Raw genomic sequence first — 20,570 nt, 5'->3', positions numbered from 1 at the left:
CATCTTCAGGCTGGATGTTTCTGATGGACAAGTATCTGTGGACTCTAGAGCTAGAGCCAGAGAAGCAATAACGGATCCCATCTCTTCTCCTTCCACCTCCACTGCTACTGACATACATGACTTACCGAGAGACCTGTCCTGGGCTCTGCTGGAACCAAGCAATAGTGTAGCTATTGTGCTGTCTGCTCAGGGTGCAGGTAAGTCTGGCTGTAGCTCCCAGGGATGCGGACATGGAGGGTGACTGAGTGAACATAGACTGGGACATGGAACTTAGAAACACAGGTACACATTAATGTCCTAGAATAAGAAGAAAGCGTGAAGGTGCTTGGAGATCATCATCAGAGAAACCAAGGGCAGGGATGAGGGAGCAGGACAATGGGGATTCTGAGGGCATCCCTGACATGAGTAGACAGTGAGCAGTAAGAGGCAGACAAGAGGCCAGGCCATGGTGCAGAAGGCCCCAAGAGCTCTGTTCCACAAAGAGCGCACAGCTGGACCTCGCCACTTCCAAGTCCCTTTCTTCCTCTCCCTGAAGCCTGGGTTGAGTTTTGAGTGGGAGGGGGCTGAATGCAAATCTCTGTCTTATGCAGGTTCTTCTTACCCACCTTTGGGGGTTGTTACATCTCTGAGGTCACAGGTTCATGGGGAGGACATGTCTTTCAGGGTGAGGGAATGGGGTGTTGAGATTTCTTGGCCCAGTCCAGTAGAGATTTCAGTCATGAATGATCATGAGGATTAGAGCAGCACAGACACAGTCAACTGGGCTGATCCCCTCTGAGATCCTCAGGCTCTCCATCCCAGTACTGCCTGTCCCAAAACAGTCCCACAGCACCACCTCCTGACTGCAGGTCACCACTTTACCCTCACCCTTGTAGGCAGATCTTAGGGGTTCCACAGCCAGAACATGCAGCTGATTGCTTCCGACCAGTTATCTAAGCCAGCCTCTGTCTACAGGGCAAAGGGATGGATTGGCTCAGGAGAACATTCTTGGTACCTGTGTGTGGAAGGGACCAAATCCTAAGAGATGCTTGTTCTCTGACTCTCCAATACCAACCCACAGGCTGGGTTCATTTTCAGACAAAGATTTACTTCTTTTTCTGCTTCATTATTCTTCCTCCAGGTATGCTCAAGAGAGGGCATCTAGTGGTTTGTTGATAGCACCATCACCTTTAATGAGTGGTGAAGAAACTGGACCAAAGTCCTGAGATCTCAAAGTGTCTTTGGATATGGTGAAGTCAGGGGCACTTCTGTCTCCATTGGACATGTGTTCACACCTCTCTGTGATGTAGTGTGCCCGAAATCCCTAATAGAGTGTCTGTTGTCCATTTTCTTCTGGCTGATCCAACACTTTCAGCATCTTCCCTCATGTTTTTCTACAGTTTTCCAAAAGGGTATGATGTCTACAACACACACATAGAGGTCACTTCTCCAAGTAATAGTTCAATCAGTCTTTAAAGGTGATGGATGCCTTCAGGGTGTCTGTACATCTGTGCAAACAAGGAGAATTTTGTTAGACAGATTTGGACAAACAAGTTGTTACCCTTCCCATCTCTGTAATAGGATTCTGGTAAAATCCACTAGGTATGAATGGGCCAAAAAGGCTTTTATCAAATGCTTGCTGTGGTAGCACCATACTAAGGAAGGGCAATCCAAAGGGAAAATGAGGACAGCCCCTATTCTGCAGGAGGTGCCCTTCTCTTGGATAGCTTCAGCTGCAGGTCAAAGGGACAGGTCCCGTTGGTTCTCAGGGTGTAGCAGTAAAACAGAGTATCATGTTTATTCACTTCCACCTGTACTGATAGAATTACATCACTCTGTGGTGGCATCCTTTTCACATAGTTGAAGACTTTAGGAACAAGAACATTCTTTTCCGGATATTCCTCAGTTGTGACTGCTGTACCTGTAGGAGCAGTTGCCAGGCTATATCTCCACAAGGTTGTATTTTAGTTTTGTGACCCTGGACACTGAGCTGAGAGCATTGCTATTCTTTGAGGTTCAAAATTCTGGACCATTTCTTCATTATCTTAGGGGAGAGGGTGGTCAAGGTGATGGCAGTCATTTGACCGGCTTGCTCTCATGGTAGTGGGGTTAGTAGTTTCTATCATGTTGACCCATCTGAGCTATGGGTCGCAGTTGGTTGACAGTTTCTGAGGATGGTTAACCCTCCTCCACAAGAGTTATTCCCATGGACAATGGCTGTAATGATTGAGGTAGAAACAGAAACCCTTGTGTGGGGGATGCTGCTACTCCTTTGTTCGTCAGCATTGTGGTAATAGTTTGTAAGCAGTTGCTGCAGGTGGTGCTGATAAAGGTGGGTCATTTTTCACAAATAATCTCCCCCTAAAGGATGGCTGTGGGATCTTGCCTGGATGTTATGGTGGTTCATGAAGCATTGCTGTTTCCAAATTTCCTATGTTCAGGTTCCTGTGCTTTCTCCTTTAGAGTCTATGGGGAGATGGTGGTCGGTGAAGTGGGAGTGGTTTGACTTGCCTGGCACATGCTATATCTTGTCTCTCCCTCAGGGGTCCTGTATACTTAAAATTCCAAAAAAGCCTTCTTCTCAATTTATAAATAATTAAGGACATCTTGAATCCTGGCATGATGTACTGGTCCACTGTAGTGCTTTTGTTTAAGGCTCAGGCATTCCAAGGGATACTTCACAGGAAAGTGACTGGACTCTTAAAAATGCACTTAAACCAGTGTCATTTAGTAGAACAGAATCCTATGAGAAGTAAAATGGATATTTTTGTTGCATTAAAGTAAGCAATTGTTACATAAACTAAGCTTAGAAGAAAAACAGAAAGTTTGGAATTGTTTTTTTTACCAGTGTCTCTCATACAGGTCTTCTTTCTCAAATATGTAGAGGACTGAGTTAAATTAATAAGAATCTAAGTCATTCCCCAATTGATAAATGGTCAAAGGATATGAATAGGTGCTTTTAAGAAGAAGAAATCAAAGTTATCTATAGTTACATGAAAAAAAAAATGCTCCAAATCAGGGATGGGAAATCTATGGTCTTCAGGTGACATTTGGCCATTTAAGGCTTCAGGTGCAGCCCTTTGACTGAATCCAAACTTTACAGCATAAATTCCCTTAAGCAAAGGATTTGTTCCGTAAAATTTTGAACTGAGTCAAAAGGCCAACTACAAGGATTTAGAACATCTCATATGACTTCTAGGCCACAGGTTCCCTACCCCTACTTTAAATAACTATTGATTAGAGAATGCAAACTAAGTCAGTTCTGAGGTACTCCTAACATCTATCAGATTGGCTAATACAATAGAAAAGAGACATGATAAATATTGGGGAGTATGCGGGAAAACTGGGACAGTAACCAATGCTGTGTAGGTGGAGTTGTGAACTGATCCCACCGTTCTGGAGAGCAGTTTGGAACTATGGCCAAAAGACTATAAAACTGTGCGTACCCATTGACCGAGCAATACCACTATTAAGTATATACCTCGAAATATCAAAAAAAGGAAAAAAAAATCTGTATGAAGAAAAATATATTAACAACTCTTTTTGTGGTGACAAAGAATTGAAAATAGAGAGCGTGCTTATCAATTGGACAATAACTGAATAAGGTTTGTTACAAGATTTTGATGGAATACTATTGTGCTAGAAGAAATGATGAGCAGGATTATTTCAGAAAAAAACCTGGAAATAAATACACGAGCTGATGCAAAGTGAAGTAAGCAGAACCAGAAGAACATTGTACACAATAACAGTAATGTCGCATAATGATGAACTGTGTGTGAATGACTCCAGAAATTCCCAGTAATACAATGATCCAATATAATCATGAAGGTGAAAAATGCTATCTACCTCCAAATAAAAACATGTAAATGGAGTCTGAATACAGATAAAATCAGACTATTTTCACTTTTTCGTGTTTTTTTGTTACATTTTGTTTGGTTTGTGTTTTCTTTCACAATAATACTGACATATGTTTTATATGATATAATTTATATAATATGATTACCTATTTCAAATTGCTTGCCATCTCAGTGAGGTGAGAAGAAAAAGAGTAAAGGAGAGAGTTTGGAACTCAAAATTAAAAAAAAAAAAAGAACATTAAAATTCTTTATGCACATAATTGGGAAAAATAATTGTTAAAAAAGGAATAAATCTAAGTGCTCGTCATAAAAAGTAAAATGACCATGTCTTTAGTCTATTTCTTATGCTCACATGGTTTGCCCACTTTGGACATCAGGACCATCTGCAAAGAAGTTTTTACATCAAGAGACAATGGGTTGGCTCTTTCTTTTGTTCCACAGTATCTTGCCATGTTGTGGTACCAGAATATGAAGATATCAATCTCTATCTTCCTCCCTGATATGCTGATGATCATAATGGCTTTTATGATTGGGACTGTAATTTTAGGGAACCCCTTCAGTTTCTGAGATTCAGAGGAACAGTTACATGCCAGTGGCTCAGGTTGGTGATTGAATCAGTGGCATCTCCTGAGTGCAATTACCAGCATTTCTATCTTCCTGGGAAGCCATTGCAGCTACAAGAGCTGTCTTCAGGCACACAAATTCCTTCCCCTTGCATCACCTTCAGTAGCAAACCTTGTCTTTGTCATTCCCAGCTCTCCTCATCAGCCCACCTTGATATGGAAAATGAGTTGAATTTTGAGAGTGCTATTAATATTACTATTATTTAATTTGTACCTATTGTTTTACTGTTACTATTTTAATTGTTACTTTGTTCTCATCTTCTGTAAAGGGGTTCAGATAGAATCCATATGTAGTCAAATTTCCATCTTATTTCTCTTTTGCATCTAATTTTGTTGGGGGGGAGAAAGAAAGATTAAAATTTATAATTGAGGAAGAGATGAAGATATCAGCTCATGTTATGTAAATGAAGGAATATATCACTAACACAAATGCAGGAGCTCACAGGGTGACTGGGTTCCTCATCCCATATGCACATAGTGTTAATTTTTTATTCTGTTTTCTCTTTTAGTTTTCATAAATAATTTTTATTGATGCTTGCTGTTTCTCATGAATCCCATAGTATCCCATGAATCTCTCCTTTCCCTTCCTCTACCTAAGAGCCATGCATATGACAAAAAATATTTTATTTCCAGGAACTTAACATTTTTTCTTTTTACTATTAATTAATTTATTGTGTTTTCAACAAGCATTTCCATATGTTTTAAATTTTCTCCTCTTCCTTCTCCACTCCCTCCCCAAAATGGCATGCCATTTTATATCAGTTCTATATATATATTCTTATTAAATACAGTTTCACATTAGTCACATTGCACAGAAGAATTAAAACAAATGGAAGAAATCAGGAAAACAACTAAAACAAAAGAAAACGTAATAAAAACTAAAATAGTCTGCTTCATTCTGCATTCTGACTCTATAGTTATTTCTCTGGAGGTGGATGGTATTTTGCATCAAGAAACATTTAGAAATATTTTAGGTCCTTGCATTGCTGTGAAGAGCTAAGTCTATCAGAAATAGTACTCAAACACTGTGGCTGTTACTGCGTATAATGTACTTCTGCTTCTGCTCATTTCACTCATCATCAGTTCATGTAAGTCTTTCCAAGTTTTTCTGAAATTTACCTGTTTGTCATTTCTTTTTTGTTACTTTTCTTTTTGCAAAGATTAATTTGTTTTCAGTTTTCAAAAATCACTTCCATAAGTCTTAAATTTTCTTCTCCTCCTTTCCCCCTCTCTCCCTGATATGGCAGACAATCTTACATGGGTTCTGTTCATAGCTGGTTGGTTGTTGTCCTTCATCTTTGAGGAAGACCAAAATGACATCACAATGATAAAGTGAAATTTCAGTGTGTCACACTCTGCCTAATCAGACTCCTATGAGCTCAGAATGCTCTACCACAGGCTGGGCACCGATGGTCCATGTGAATATTTGGAGGGCATATCCCAAATTTGTGCATCCTGCGTTTATGTTGTGCTGTCTCAATGCTGCTTTGCTCAAAGAACACAACACCCTTTCTGATGTGGGCATGCCATGCTGAGCAGTCCTGTGTCAGCGTCTCCCATATTGCATAGTCAAATGCAAAGTTCTTGAGAGAGACCTTGAGAGTGTCCTTTTATGGTTTCTTCTGGCCACTTTGTGATCGCCTACCCCATGCGAATTTTCCATAAAATAGTCTTTTTGGCGTACATTTTGCCTTCGAAAAACGTGGCCAGCCCATTGGAGTTGCGCTCTCTGAAGCACAGTTTGAATACCTGACAGTTCAGCTCAAGCATGGACTTCAGTGTCTGGTACCTTATCCTGCTAGCCAATACTCAGAATCTTCCTAAGACAGTTCAAATGAAAGCCATTCAGTTTCTTGGCATGGTACTAGTAGACTGTTCATGTTTCACTAGCATATAACAATGAATTCAACACAACAGCTCTGTAGACCTTCAGTCTGGCAGTTGGTCCAATATCTCTTCTCTCCCAAACCTTTCTTCGGAACCTTCCAAATAGTGAGCTAGCTCTGACAATGGGTGCATCAACCTCATTTTCAATGTGTGCATTCCTGGAAATTACACTACCAAGGTAAGTGATCTTATCCACAGCATTCAAAACTTCTCCATTTTTTGTAACCAATGGTTCCACGTAGAGGTGATGTGGTGGTGGCTGGTGGGGCACTTGTGTTTTCTTGGTGTTAATTATTAGGCCAAAATTAGCACAGGCAGCAGAGAATTGATCCATCATTTGTTTTCATCTCAACTTCAGAGTCTGGCTTGAGTGTACAATCATCTGCAAACAGAAAATCATGTACCAACACTTCCTCCACTTTGCTCTTGGCTTGTAGCCTTTTCAAATTGAAGATCTTACCATCAGTATGATTGTTGACCTTGATGCCTTCTTCATCCTCATTGAAAGCATTTGTCAACATGGCTGAAAATACCATGGTAAAAAGCATGGGTGCAAGCACACAGCCCTGTTTCATTCCACTGGTGGCTGGGAAGGCAAGAGAGCCTTGTCCATTATCCAGAACCGAGGTAAACATGCCGTCATGAAATTGACGTACGATACTGATGAACTTCTCTGAGCAATCAAATTTTGACATAATTTTCCATAAACGCTCAAGACTAACAGTGTCAAAGGCCTTGGTCAGATCTACAAACCTTGTATACAGACCTCCTGGCATTTCTCCTGGAGTTGTCAGCAGCGAACACCTCGAGTGTTACTTGGCCCTTTCTGAATCCACACTGGCCCTCAGGTATATGACCATGTTCCAGGTGAAGGACAAGCTTATTAAGGAGGACTCTAGCAAGAAGTTTGCCACCAAAGACAAAGAGAGTGATCCCCCTGTGATTGTCACAGGACAATCTATTGCCTTTAACCTTATAGTGATAGACAATAGAGGCATCCTTGAACTCCTGGGGGATAACCTCCTCTTGCCATATAACCTGAAAAATTTCAGTCATCTTTTTTATGAGCAATGGTCCCCTTACCTTGTAAATTGCAGCTGGAATAGAATCAGCACCAGGTGATTTGTCACATGAAATGAGGCTAATGGCCCTCAAAACCTCTTCTTCTGTTGGAAGTTCAGCTAAGGAGGGATTAACTTCAACCTGAGGTAAATGGTCAATGGCCTCAGCATTGAGTAATGATGGAGAACACTATGAAAGTATTCAGCCCATCTCTCTAGGATCATGTCCTTATCACTAATCAATGTGACTCCATCAGTACTAACCAGTTGTGGTGCGCTATAGGTTTTTATCCATAAACAGCTTTCAGGGAATCATAAAAGTGTTTTGGATTGTTACTCTCTGCATAAAACTGAATTTCATCTGCCTTCTTACTGAGCCAGAAATCCTGCATCTCTAAGCTTTGCTTATACTTTGCTTTTGATGGAATTAAATGCTGCCTTCTTAGAGGTGGATGAACTATCCTGCTGGTAAATCCTGTGGTGTTCTCATTTTTCATTTAGCAGCTTTTGAATTTTCTCGTCATTAGGAGCAGTTGCCAGGTTGCATCTGAACAAGGTTGTGTCTTGACCTTATAACCATGGATCCTGGGCCATGAGCATTGCTATTCTTTTGGTTGAAGTGTTCAAAATTCTGGATTATTGCCCTTATGATCAAGGGAGAGGCTGGTTAAGGTGGTGAAAGCAATGAGACATGCTTGGCACATGATACCTGTTGTCTTTCCCCTTGAGATGGGGTAGTGGCTTCTGACAGTTTGGCTCATCTGACATGTGGTAGCAGTTACTGAGCATGGCTACCCCTTCTCCACAAGAGTTATTCCCAGACATGACAGGTATAAGGACTGTGCTAGACACAGAGACCCCTTATTTGGGGGATGCTACTACTCCTTGATCTCTTTTGCTTGTCATCCTTCTGGTGACTGTTGGTAAGTGGTTGTTGCTGGTGTTGTTATGGATGGTGGGTCATTTGTCCAAAATGATCTGTCCCTCATGCATAGCTGTTGGATCTTGGTCGACCCTAGAAATGGTGGTTCATGAAGCACTGCTGTGTCCAAAACTCCTGTGTTCAGGGTCATGTGTTGTCTCTTTTAGAGTCTGTGGGGAGATTGTGGTCAGTGCAGAGGCATTAGGATGGCTTGCCTGGCACATGCTACATCTTGTCTTTCCCTCAGATTTTCTGGATGCTTAGAATTCCAAATTACAATTTCTTGTGATTCAATATGTAATTAAGGACATCTTGAATCCTGGTGTGATGTATTGGCCCACTGTAACGGATTTTTTAAATCACTCCAAGTAATATTGGTTAGGAATCTGAATTGATCCTTAAAAGTGTGCATCTTTACCAATAATATTTAGAAGAGGAGAACATTATGAGAAGTTAATTGGGAAGTTTGATTATTTTACATAATCAAATAATTTTATATGAAAAGCTTTTGTGCAAGAAAAACCAGTGCAGTGGAGTTTAAAAGAAAAGCAGAAAGCTAAGGAAAACAAAATTTTACATCAAGTATCACTGAATAAGGCTTTCTTTCCCAAATATGTGAGGGACTGCACCAAATTTACTTTAATGTAAGCCATTATCCAATTTATAAATGGTCAAAGGGTATGAACATGTGGTTTTCAGAAGAAGAAATCAAAGCTATCTATATTCATAGGAAACCTTAATGTTCTAAGTGATTATTTTTTAGAGATATGCAAAGAAAAACAACCCTGAAATTGCACTTACACCTATCAGACTGACTAACAAAAGATATGAAAGAAAAACCTACATGAATATTGAAGATGATATCAGAAAACCTATATAAATATAGAAGACGATGTCAGAAAACTGGAACACCAATGCACAGTAGGAGGAGTTGTGAACTTATTCAATCGTTCTGGAGAGCAATATAGAACTTTGGCCAAATGGCTATAAACTTTTGCATGGCCTTTGACCCAGCAATAGCACTACTAGGTTTATATCTCAACGTGATCAAAGCAACGAAAAGGGAAAGGACATCCTATGAATGGAAAACTATTTATTGGAATTCAAGGATGTGCCCATCAGTTGGGGAATAGCAGAACAATCTGTGGTATATGATTGTTATGAAATACTATTGTGCTATAAGAAATGATGACCAGGATTATTTCAGGAAAACCTGGAAAGAATTGCATGAGGTGATACAAAGTGAAACGAACAGAACTAGGATAAAATTATACCCAGTAAGAGCAACATCATGTTCTGATCAACTGTGATTGACTGAGCTACTGCCAGCAATACGATCATGCAAGACATTCCCAAAAGACCCATGATAACACAGTCTATGTACTTCCAGAGAATAACATGGATGCAGTCTGAATGCAGATCCAATCAGACAATTTTCACTGTATTTTATTCATTTATCTAGTTTAGTTTTGTTTGGTCTGCGTTTACCTTCACAACATGAATAAAATACACACATATTTTGCATGACCTTACGTGTTTAACCAATACCAATTGCTTCCCATTTCAGAAAGAGGGAAAAAAGAGAAAAGGAGTAAATCTGGAACTCAAAATTCCAAAAAAAATGAATGTTGAAAATGTTTCTTCATATCATTTGGAAAAATAAGTACTAATTCAAAATAGGATAAATGTAAGCATTCTTCTCATAAAACTAAAACATTTGTGTATGAGGAGGGTGTCCATGTCTTTGGCCTACTTCTTATGCCCTCATGGTTTTCCCATGTTGCGTATCAATTCTGCCTGCACTGAAGGTATTCCAATAGGAGACATGGGTTGGCTCTTTGTTTTATTCCTCAGCATCTTGCCATCTTGTGGTACCAGAACATGGGCAGCTAAGTGGTGCAGTGGATAGAGCACCAGTGAAGGAAATAGGAGGACCTGAGTTCAAATCTCACCTCAGACACTAGACACTCACTAGCTGTGCGAGTTTGGGCAAGTCACTTACCCCCAGTTGCCTCATCCTGAGTCATCTCCAGTCATCCTGATGAATATCTGGTCACTGGATTCAGATGGCTCCGGAGGAGAAGTGAGGCTGTGACCTGTACAGCCCTTCCTCACTGAAAATAAAGTCAAGTGTAAGTCATGTCATCATTTGTCTCATGGCATAGTCTTTTTTGCAACGAAGGACGAACACACACACACACACACCAGAACATAAAGAATAGATCAAAGTTCTGTTGTCCTCCCTGACACACTGATGATCATACTGGAAGTGGGGAAGAAAAGGAGAAAAGAAGAGAGTTTAGTACTCAGAATTTAAAAAATAATGAATGTTGAGAATTTTTTTGCATGTGATTTGTTAAGAAAGTGCAATTCAAGATAGGAATAAATCTAAGCATTCTGTACATAAATTGTAAAATAAAATAGTATTGTTGTATAACAAGAGTGCCTATATCTTTAGCCAATTTCTCATGGCCTCATGGTTTCTGCTCTTTGAAATTATGGATTATCTGTAGTTGACATGTCTTTTCATGAGGAGACAACGGGTTGGGTTTGTTTTCTTCCAAAGCACCTTGCCATCTTGTACTATCAGAACTTAAAGGAGAGATCAATGCTCTTTTGTCCTCCGTGACACACTGATGATCAGAACGGCTTGTATGGAGAACCTTCTACCTTGGGGAACACTTTCAATTTCTGAGATTACAAGTAGCAAGACAACATCCAAGCAGTTCTTTCTCTAAAGAACGTATCTAGAGGGGAGAGAATCTACATGTTTATAGGTGTAATGAGGGCTTATGCTGCTCCCCTGATCAATGTCTGGGCAACCCTTCTTTGTGAATTCCATAGAAAACTTTATACAGTCTCTCAAGTGTGAGGTCATTAGTTTCAAGTTTCTTTTTCATCTTTCCTCCAATTTGTGCTCCACTTCCTTATACACTGGCTCTAACTGCACCATATTATCTTATAATTGTCTATAGATATAGCACTTTATAAAATGTAAGGGGTTGAGGTGGAAACATGTCCATTGTGTCCAGCTGAAATTATCTCCATGTGTAAGACCTTGGGAAACCTCCTCCCACAAGGACTAGAGGAGGTGTAATTGTCAGGTCCTGCTCCCTGTGCCCACATTCTGTTACTAGTTCCTATCACAGACAAAGTGGTGAAAGAGAGAAGCCTTTTGATTGTCTGAGGAGCCAGAGGTGGGGAGCAACCCCAAGACATCCTCAGCTAAAGAGAATCTAGTGTTCTTTTCCTTCCTCTCTTTTTTTTATAAGGATAAAGAGAAGAAACATACCTTCACTGTTGGAGTTCAACAAATAGCCTGTGAAGGAGGAGGTCAGCTTTGTCTTTGTGTTTTTTATTTCTTGTTTTCCATGATGAGTTTTAAGGTTGGTTATACCCTTTTCAGTCAATTTCATCATTTATGTGGATATTCCTGGAAAGTATACTGTCAAGGTAACTGAACGTATCCATAGCATTTAAAATTTCTCCATTTATTGGAACTGATGGTTCCATATATGGATAAATTGCAGGGTAGTGGACAACGTCTTTTATCAGATCAAAATTCGCACAAGGACCAGAGAATCCACCCATACTCTGTTGCATCTCAGACTCTGGGACTTCATTGAGTGTACAATCATCTTTGAACTAAAAGTCATGCACTAACTCTCCCTCCACGTTTATCTGGGTTTGTAGCATTCTCAAATTCATTTATTTGTCACCAAGGAATTTACACTCCATGATTCAGCAGCAACTCACCTTGAAGCTATTTTCACCCTATTTGAATGTATCCAACAATATTGCTGAAAACACCATGGTAAAAAAGATTGGAGCGAGCACACATCATTCCTTTGCTCCTTTGGTGACAGAGAATGCAAGAGAACATTGTTCATCATCCAGAAACCAGATTAAGAATGCCATTGTGAAACTGGTTTGCAATCCTAATGAATTTTTCTGGGCAATTTCTTTTTCCACAATCTCCCACAATTCTCACAAATGTCAGCATCACAGAACTTGCTCAGATTCATGGATTTTGTGTTCGGACATCAGAGCTGCTCTTCACAATTCTATTAAAATTGTCATGAAGCAAGCAGTTTATCAGCTGTTCCTCAGTCCTTTCTGAGGCCACACTTACCTTCGAGTACATGACCATGTTCCAGATGAAGGACCAGCATATAAAGAAGGACTTTGGCAACTATCTTGCCAGCAATGACTAAGAGGGAGATATCCTCTTATGATAGTCACAGGACAATCTATTTCGTTTTTTCTTTCTCTTTTTTTTTTTTTGGTTATACAGGTGGGCAATGGCGGAATCTTTGAATTTCTGAGGGTAAATTTCCTTTTGCCATGTTACCCAGAAAATTTCAGTCAGCACTTTTATGAGGAGTGGAACGCCTGATATTTAAATCTCCGCTAGAATAGAATCAGTACCAGCTGCTTTTCCATATAAGAATAGCATAATGACATTTAAAGCTGGTTCTCCAGCTGGGTGTTTGAGTAGATAGCAATTGACTTCAACCTGAGGTATACAGTGAATGACATCAATATTGCTTGTTGATGTCCTTAAGAGACCTTTAGAAGGGTTCAGCCCATCTCTAGAGGATCATTTCTTTATCACTGATGCATGTGACTCTATCAGCACTGAGTTGGTGAGATGCACCACATGTCCTTGGCCCATAAATAACCTCTGGGCATGAAAAAATGACTGTGGCTTGTTACTAGCAATACACAACTGAATTTCATCTACCTTTACTGACCCAGGATGAAATGGTCTGCTGGTCAAGCCTGTGGAATTCTCATTTTCCATTAAGTGGCTTCTGAATTTCCTCCTCATTTTTATGAACCCTATTTTGATTTCAAGTGTGCTGATGTAGAGGAATAAATGTCGTGCTATCCACCAAATCTCTGAAAGCTACTCACTCTTTTTCTGTTACACTCTTGTCAACCATGTGTTGTTTCCTCTTTCTCTCCAAGTTAGATCTGAACTGTTCATGCTTGGAGAATCACTCTTATCTGCTGACATTCAGTCTTTGGCTAGTCATCTTGCCTTGGGACCACCACCTTTGTTCAGTGCAAATGTTGACCTGGTAGAAGATGTCTATGTTCAGTCCAGCACTCTGTGCAAACACATTGCCTTGATCGCTGTCCCCTCCTCTCACTTCTCCTTACCATGACATAGTCTATTCAATGCCAATATTTGCTGAGAGCATTACTTCAGGAAGTTTTAGTGCATTTATGTTAATGGTGTTGGTGATGAGAATGTCATTGAATGTACAGTTCTTCAGTAGGAAGCGCCCCTTGCTGTTGCCTTTTCTTGCTCTGTTACTTCCAAAGACACCCTGCTAAGTCTCATTACCTTTTCCTGTTCTGTTAGTTACCCAGAGTTAGTAGCTTGTTCTCTTTGAGTATGCGGGTTTCCAGATTATCATAACATTTTTCTTTGATGTCAGAAGGTTCATCACAGTGTGTGCATATACCCTGCTGATGGTGTCTTGGTGCTTTCCTGCAAGTGGAAATCTCATTATCATAAGCTCATCCTGATTCACTCATTTTGACAGAATTGCAAGTTTGTTGACTAGATCATTTTTCATTCCAAAACCTATGCCAGCTTCAAGGATATCCTCATCACTATTTGCAGTCAGAAAGACACATATTCAACCCTGACATTGGTAAGCTGCTCTTTATTTGCCAGCTTTACTTCACTCAAAGATGCTATTTGGATGTGAAACCTACTGACTTCTCTATTATCAACAGCTGTTTGTCTTTAAGGTCTACAGTATTTCATGTTGTCCATAAGCCTGTGCACATTCTATGGTCCAATGGGGAGTGGAACCATCTTGGCAAAAGTTTTTGTAATGTGTGTGTTTGTGTGTGTGTGTGTGTGTGTGTGTTCCAACAACAAGGAAGAAACCCAACATGATATGGTGAGCAGACCAGAGTTAAGTTATGTGAAACAGACAAGGAGTATGGGACCTTTTCTGGCCCCTTTCTTATATCAGGAAATGAGCAGTACAGTCCTTCAAAATGATTTCTCAGACACCCAGATGTTTGCTGAATCCCCCTGTTGCTTCTCACTGGGGCAGGAATGGCCCTATTGTCTGGGACAACTATTTACGAGGATATGGCTACAGATCCTAGTGTATCTGTACCCACTTCGTTGTTCCTTGTCTGTCACCACAGGACTTTGAGGTAGGTAAAAATGTTAATAGTAGAGGATGATGTCTTTTGACTTGTGCATACGTTAGATTTAAGTGAGGCACAGTTGCAGGAAGTCATCGCCTTCATTCTTCCAGAATCATCACAGTTCAATGGCAAGGAACTGGTGGTGTCAGGCACTGCATTCAATGACTTTGGAATCTTCGGTGTCTACCCAAGTTCTAAGTGCTCCACAGCACTTGCTTCAGCAGCCTTCATGGCCATGGGAACAAATTGTTTCCATCTGCACATTCTGTCAGGGGAAATCTTCAGAGATAAAAATCTTAGCCTAAGAATCACTTTTTTGCTTCATCCAATAAGTTTTGGTATGTTGTCTTATTATTGTCAGTCTCTTGGACGAAGCTATTGTTTCTATGATTTGTTGTTTGACTGACTCATTCTTTAGGAATACATTATTTAGTTTTCAATTCTTAGTCTTAACCTTTTATTAATATAGTTTTTATTGCATCATTATCTGCACATAATGCAGTAAATATTTCTTCCTTTCTGCATTGGATTGTGAGGATTTTATGCCTTGGTATACAGTTAATTTTTGTGTAGATGCCATGTAGTGCTGAGAAAAAGGTCTATTCCATTCTACTTCCATTCAGTTTTCTCCAGAGGTCTACCACATCTCAATTTTCTAAAATTTTATTCACCGCTTTAACTTCTTTCTTGTTTATTTTGTGGATCGATTTATCCTGTTCTGATTGGGGGAAATTGAGGTCCCCACTAGTACAGGTGTGCTGTCTATTTCTTCTTGTAACTCCTTCAACTTCTCCTCTAAGAATTTGGATGCTATACCACTTGATGCATATATTTAGTAATAATATTACTTCTTTGATGTATTAATAATGGATTTTTCCTTATTGCTAATATAATTTTGCTTCTTAATGGGAAGATAGTCCCCACCCATCAGTTGGCCTACTCATTAAGGGGAGTTTGATCAGGAAAGATTTGTAGGAAGGCCCACATTTTCTGTTAATTATCCAATGAGGCACTGGTTCTCAAGGGTTGTGGTGCCTTCTGGCTCTAAAAAATTAATATTCTGAAGTGCTATTTTATTTTGAGGTTATTGATTTGAAATGTTATCTTTGACCAGAGGAGACTCTGGAAAGCCATCCTCTGTCCCTGTACTCTAATATGATATTTTTTGTTTTTCATTTGATATAGTTATCCTTTCTTCTTCATGGGGTATAATTATTCCTTTTCAGCCTCCTCCTTTCCTCTTTTCTCATTGTAATCTCTTTTTACCACTCAATTCAGTTTTATATCATCAAATTAAAGTCAACTGATACCCATACATTCTATCTATTTATATCCCTTTTAAATATTTTAATGAAGATATATTTCTCAATAGTTTCAAGTATACTCTTTCCACATAGGGATGTAAACAGTTTGCCCTTACCAAATAGATGTTTTCTCCCCTTGTTAACCTATTTATGTCTCTCTTGAGTCTTGTATTTGAAAAATAGATTTTCTGTTGAACTCTGGTCTTTTCATCAGAAAGGCTTGGAAGTCTCTTATTTCATTGAAAGTCAACCTCCTCCCCTGAAAGATTATGTACAATCTCACTGACTAGTTGATCATTGGTTGTAATCAAACTTCTTTTGCACTATAGATTGTCAAATTCCCTGTTCTTTGATCTTTTAATGTAGAAGCTGCAAGGTTCCAGAATCTAGTACAACGTTAGTAACCAGACCCCTAACCCCAAGTAAAAGAAGTGTTGGAGAGTTCAGTCCTAGGTTTGGCTTTTGGGGGAGTTCTATATTCCAATACTCATGGGGTTCACTGTGTTGACACTGCCGGTTCCCCCGGCTGTGCCAAGGTATGAGGGTTCCAATACTTAGCTATTGCACAAAATACGGACATTAATATTTTGAAGTCTGTAAACATTTTTTTCTTATCAGTGGCCCAACATTCATGAAAGGACAGAATGTTGGACTGGATGAGGTAAATCAAAGGTTTGCTATGATCATTGCTATTTTTGTTATGGTGGTTATGTTTTCCAGAGTAGGTTCCTGCTGCAGTTTGCCTGCTTCACCATCCTGGGGCTCAGCATCTCTCACTAGTTTCCTGAGGTTGGGCTTGCTGCTGGCTTGGCTGGATGACTCTGGTCCTATAGTCATCCTCTTTAGCCACAGGAAAAGGGATTTTTCCTGTTGATCCCCCCATCCTCAAGAGCTAAAAGGCTGCCATAATGAGTCTTACTACTTTGTCCTGTGATCCGGGATTTTTCCTGGTACAGTATTTTCTGGGTTTTTCAAGGTCATTAAGTGAGGGTGAGAAGAACTTACTGCTTAGTCTGTCATCTTGGCTCCAAGAAGTTAAAATAGGTGACTTTCAAACATTCAATCTGTGGACTGAGGTCTCCATAAGCTGTTGTTGCTGCTGCTGCTGATTCAATGACTCTCAAGGCCTGCTTCTGGTTTGTTGGGACTGAGGCTGGACTGGCAAAACTTGTAGTGTACTGCATTCCTTTCTCATCCAGGACCAACTGACTCCTCCAGTGGATCTTGTAAATTGTTGTTAGTGACTATGTGCTGAGAAGTCTGAAAACCATGAATGCTGCCAGTGATTCAGTTCCCTGAGGCCTCCTCTGGCTTTGCTGGGACTGGGTCTCCGCTGGTATGGCCTGATTGGGGCTGTACTCCTGTCTATCAGAGGACCAACAAACATTTTCTCTTGACCATGCAGGTTGTAAATTTGTTTCACTGTGTTTTGTTTTTGTGGGTTCTGACACTCTAGAAATAGAGTTATTTTTCTAAATTTTATTTTTCATTTTTAACACAGTTTATAACAGAACAATTCAAACTTTTGGTCAGGTGATACTTCAATTTAAAGCATTTACAATTTGGAGCACAAATAATTTTTTTTTTTAGACATTAACCAACTGAGACAAAAATAATATTTATGTTTGCTAACTTCACGAGATCTTGACCTAATTGTCTGCGCAGTATTACTAAGAATTAGAGGACCTTAATTTATTGTTGTTGGTCTAAAGTCCTTAAGCCTAATAGCTTAATTTTACACTTAACCTAAGATGGTCCTCTAACAATAATCTGCAAGTTAATAGCTCCAGTATTAAGCTTACAAACCTTTTGACTATAGGAAATTGCCACCAAAGTATGGACATTGCAGGGATGCAATATCTCCCGAACTTCATGTCAATTTCAGACAGGAGTAGATTGTCAACTTACATTTGGTCAGGCTTAAAGTCTCCCAGATGTCAGTTGGGAAACTGAGTCAGGAGACTCCCACCTCAGCCAGACTGAACAGCTGCTCTCCCACTCTTCCCATGAGATCATCTTTTGCTGTTCATACCAGCATCTCACATGCTTACAGGCATCATGAATTGGAGGCTCGGACCACCTTTCTTACTATCAATATCTGGAGTTAGACTCAGAAGAACAGTTACTTAACAATCCTGTAGCATCTAAAAATAGCAAATTCCAATAACCAGGTTTCAAATAGGAGTATAATTTCACTTTGACTAAGGAACATCTTTTGAGGCAAGTCTTCAGTGGCTTACATGGCTTGCTATACATGTTCTAGTTCCTGATTCAATAACAATCATAAAATTAAATTTACCATTAAAATCTTAACTTTTCCTTCAGTGCCATATTTTACCCAAGGTTACCTTACTCTAGGAAATTTAAACTAAAATTCTTTTTTCCAAATAAAAGGTTTCATTGATTTATTCTGAGTAATTAATTCTGTCAATTGTTTTAATGCTGATTGCTTTTACCTCACTTTAAAACATGTCCAATTTTTCTCCCCATCACTCCCCTCCCTCTGCTTCCTAATACCTTGCATTCTGATTACTCCTTCCCTCAATGTACCCTCCCTTCTACCACACCCCACTCGTCCCTTATCCCCATCTTTTCTCTTTTCTTGTAGGGCAAGATAAATTTCTATACCACATTCCCTGTATTTCTTATTTTCAGATTGTATGCAATAAAAATTCTCAACATTCGTTGCCAATACTATAAATTCCAATTTCTCTCCCTCCCCCACTTCCCCAACCCCACTGAGAAGTCAAGCAATTCAATACAGAGTAAATATGTGTCATTTTGCAAAAGACTTCCATGATAATCATGTTGTGTAATACTGACTAGACTGCCTTCTGTCCTACTCTGTCCTCCCCTTATTTCCCCCCTCAAATGACCTTGTCCCTTCTCAAAAGTGTTTATTTCTAGTAACTCCCTTCTCCCATTTGCCTTCCTGCTATCATTCCCCTCACTCCACTTGTCACCTCCTTCCCTACTTTCCTGTGGTGTAAGATAGATTTCCATATTAAATTTAGTGAGCATGTTATTCCCTCCTTCAGCCACATTTGGAGAGAATAGGTTCCCTTTTCCCCTCTCTCCTTCTCCTTTTTCTCCCCCATTGAAGAAGAATTTTTCTTATCTCTTTTAAGAGTTATATCCTGCCCCATTCCATTTCTCTCTTTCTCCTCCTGGTGTTTTCCTCTCTCAACCCTTACTTTTTATTTTATTTTATTTTTTTGGCTGTGTGGGGATATCATCTCTTCTGATTCAAGGCATCCTGTACTCTCTGTCTATATATATGTATGTGCGTGTATGTGTGTATGTACAATTTCTCCATCTACTCAAACACTGAGAAAATATTCAAGAGTTATAAATATTTTCTTTCCATGTAGTAATGTAAACAGTTCAGCTTTAGAAAGTCTGTTATGATATTTCTCTCCTGTTTACTTTTTCATGCTTCTCTTGATTCTTGTCTTGGGAAGTCACATTTTCTATACAGATCTGGTCTTTTCATCAATTTGAAGAATTGAAAGTCCTCTATATCATTGACTGACCCTTGAAGTATTATACTCATATTTGTGGGGTTGGTGATTCTTGGTTTCAATCCCAGTTCTTTTCCCATTCCTTCTTCTAGGACTTTATCTCTTTATCCTGACCAGCTTATCATGTCTCAGCACTTCATGGAGGATGAGGAGTCCTTCTGCCTGGGGTCCCAGGCCTCTTTTGATCCTTCCCCACACACCCTCTGAGAAATCACACTGTCCTGGCTGTTCAGCCAATCAGGGAATCAATGAAACCTATATAACCCTCCACTCTGATCCAGGCACATGACTTGACTTCAGGAATACAAGATAACATTGAAACAATCCCTGGTTCAAAGAGGGCATCAAGAGGGGAGCGAATCTTCATGTTAATATGTGGAATAAGGGCTTACCCTGCTGCCCTGATAGAGGCCTCGGCAGCCCCTCTTTGGGCATTCATTAGGGGTCTTTCTACAATCTCTCAACTAAGTGTGAGACCATTAGTCTCAGGTTTCTTTTCCCTCTTCCCTCCCATGTGTGGTTCACTTCCTTATACAATGACTCTAACTGTACCATATAGGATGATCATTGTCCATAACCATAGCCCCTTATAAAATATAAGTTGATGAGGTGCGAACATGCCACTTTTATCTAGCTGAGTGTATTTCCATGTGTATGACTTTGGGGAAACTTCTCCGTCAATGATCAGAAGAGGTGTAATGGCCAAGTCCCCCTCCCTAAATGGAGTCTGTGTCCAAATTCTGTTTCTGGTTCCCTTCTTTGACAAAGTGGTGAAGGACAAGCCTTTTTACTGGCTCAAAATTAAGATCTTATGAGCATTTACATGATGTTCTCATCCAAGGAAAATCTGGTGTTCATGTCATTCCTCCTTTTAGGTGTGTGTGGAGGGATGTGCAGGATAAGTAGAAAACTCAGACCTTCCCTGTTGGAGGCCAAGAAATTTCTTTTGAAATAGGAGTTCAGCTTTTTTTTCTTTGTGTTTGCTATTTCTTGTTTTCCACGATGAGTATGAGAGTTCGTTATTCCTTTATGAGTCAACTTTCTCATCCATGTGGACATTCCTGTAAGGTATACTGCCAAGGAATGTGAACTCCTCTGCAGCATTTAAAATTTCTCCATTTGCTGTAATTGAGGGTTCCATGTATGGGTGGTGTAATGCTACCTGCTAGAGAAGCTCTGTTTCCTTCATGTTAATTGTTAGGCCAATGTGAACAGAAATGACATAGAATTGTCCCA

The 20,570-nt window shown here is 39.8% G+C and overlaps 1 long non-coding RNA gene across 1 annotated transcript in view; it reads left to right on the top strand.

Moving 5' to 3' along the window:
* LOC140498863 (uncharacterized) overlaps window positions 1-20,570 on the top strand; it is a 55,277-nt gene that overhangs the window by 342 nt on the left and 34,365 nt on the right. Inside the window, exon 2 of the long non-coding RNA XR_011965196.1 lies at window positions 10-197. This is a non-coding gene — a long non-coding RNA (uncharacterized lncRNA). The remainder of the gene's footprint in view (window positions 1-9; window positions 198-20,570) is intronic.

This window comes from Notamacropus eugenii, chromosome 4 (genome assembly GCF_028372415.1).
Source record: "Notamacropus eugenii isolate mMacEug1 chromosome 4, mMacEug1.pri_v2, whole genome shotgun sequence".
Classification (NCBI taxonomy): Eukaryota; Metazoa; Chordata; class Mammalia; order Diprotodontia; family Macropodidae; genus Notamacropus; species Notamacropus eugenii.
The sequence above is the reverse complement of the archived record's forward strand: the minus strand, read 5'-3'. Positions and strand labels throughout refer to the sequence as shown.